Consider the following 2517-nt stretch of genomic DNA (forward strand, 5'->3'; position numbering starts at 1 on the left):
CAATTCATTCAGTATGAAATTTTAGGTCTGAAGCTTTATGGAATGGGATTAGATCAGGCGCGGATCCAGAGGGGGAACTGGGGGAACGTTCCCCCCCCAAATGGCCCGGGCACCTTTTAAATTTTGCCGGCCCTCCTAGAATGTGACATACTAAGGCTCAAATAATTACAAGATCAGCATTTACATTTTGTGAAAACCCATAATAATGAACGGCAAAAAATTGACGTCCCAAAATGGTGGAAGTGTCTGGGGTCCACATTTTCAGTATTTTGAGTATCTAAAAGTTCTCCCCCCCCCCAAAAGTGGGTCCTGGATCCGCGTCTGGATTAGATAACCCACGCGTAAATTCAATGTTACCTAATGTTGATATTCCTCCAACCCGAAATCCCGGATCTATCCAGGATTACCCCATAAACGTGAACCTGGAAAGGGAGATCATTATTCGGGCTACCGCAGGGTTCGTTGATTCTGAATTTTACGTTCGGGCGAATGGAAAATGGTGACGTGTAATCAGATTCAGTTAACCGACCCGAAATCAAGCTATATATAGGGGTGCCGAAACTCGAAAATTACCCCACGCTATCAACGCACAACCACCCTCGTCTGTTCAATCCGCTCGATTGGGGAAAACGTGAACTGCGAGCACTCCGAGCTTTAGATGGATTGAGTTTTTTCACGGCTTGACCTCACCTTTCCAGAGGGTTTCAACTGTTTTTGTGTTCTATGTTATTGTAACCGCGTAGATTCGCTCGTCTTCTAGAAGGGTAGACACTCAGAGTAATAAAGATAGATAGAGGGAGCATATGTCATTTTCAGTAAGCAAATTTTGTCCCCAACATGAACTATCAAATTTGACATCAAGCGCGCGGAAATAAAAAAATATCAGTGATACGAAATTTCACTCAATTCGATAGTTTCTCCACAAAGAATGCACTTCTTATGTCCCATAGTGAATCAACATTTCATATTAACTGAAAATACAGGGTGGCCATTTGAAAACGAAACAGACGAGATTACAGACGAAATAAAGTTTTTCGATAGAAATGCTCGGACAGGTCGATTTCTGTTTCGAGGGGGACAACTTAAGATGTAGGTTACGGACGCATAGCGCTTCAACCCTTGCTACTACAACCCTCACCCCCAAATTTTGAATAGGGAAGATGGGGTGAGTGATACCTCATTTGAAAGGTATTTTTATACTGATTTCAGCACAGTAATTGTTTTTTCATTTTATGCATTAGTTCTCGAAATATTCTTAACTAAGTATTTGAAACTGAAGTGGTGTTTTCATGGCACTTGTAGTGTTTTGTGAAAAATCGACATTTTGAGCTTCAAAACAACCATGACTGTGGCTTCCTTCCTAACTAACTAACGCATGAATATTTCGAGAACTAATGCATAAAATGAAAAAACAATTACTGTGCTGAAATCAGTATAAAAATACCTTTAAATTGAGGTATCACTCACCCCATCTTCCCTATTCAAAAATTGGGGGTGGGGGTTGTAGCAGCAAGGGTTGAAGCGCTATGTGTCCGTAACCTACATCTTAAGTTGTCCCCCTCGAAACAGAAATCGACCTGTCCGAGCATTTCTATCGAAAAACTTTATTTCGTCTGTAATCTCGTCTGTTTCGTTTTCAAATGGCCACCCTGTATATTGAAATAAATACCTTAATATATCAGAAATTCAGAAAACAAACTTCAAGCGCGCCAAACAACGTAGAACAACCGATGACACTAGAAGAGCAAAAGTTGTCAAACCTTGGATTTCTGCAGGTAGATACAGAAAATAATGAATATTCTGCTTATTATAAATTCGATAATGAGGAAAAATGTCTGTCTGTCGGTCTGTGTATCCGCACATGCTTGTAACAAGTTTAACTTCTACAATTCTTATTAGATTTCAATGAAATTTGGTATGGGCAACCAGTTTTGGCTGTACGTAGATTCATACAAAAATCAGTTTTTTTATGAATGGTGATCGATGAGCATCGCGATTGTTGTGCATACCTACTGATATGGTTTCGTTCACTGAAATCTATCTTTTAATGTGGATTAGTTATTATTTCTTTTGAAATGTTGAAAATTGGGGTAGATTCTAGTCACAAATCAAAATAAGATTTTTGAATTCCAAAAATTTAGAATTATATATATATTTTTTTGAACAGAACAATCAACCTATCTATCTAACCTAACTATATTCTGTAATTATCTGAAAAATTATATAACAACAACTTGAAATTACTTATCTTATATTCAAAATTCTTTTCAGTTTCCTAATAAATTTTTTCGACTCAATTCTGCTATCAAATCCACTTCATCCAGTTCCAACTCAATCAATCATAATTTGTCATTCTCGATGGAATTATATTCTTTATTTATTAGTTTTTATTCAATTTGATGGTTTGTTTGTTCCTATTCCATTAAATGATTCACACTTCCAAATTATCTCTTGGATTAATACTCTTTTTATTCTAGACTTTTGAAACTTTTCCCATTTTTTTATTCTGACCTCTCT

This window comes from Harmonia axyridis, chromosome 1 (assembly GCF_914767665.1).
Source record: "Harmonia axyridis chromosome 1, icHarAxyr1.1, whole genome shotgun sequence".
NCBI lineage: Eukaryota > Metazoa > Arthropoda > Insecta > Coleoptera > Coccinellidae > Harmonia > Harmonia axyridis.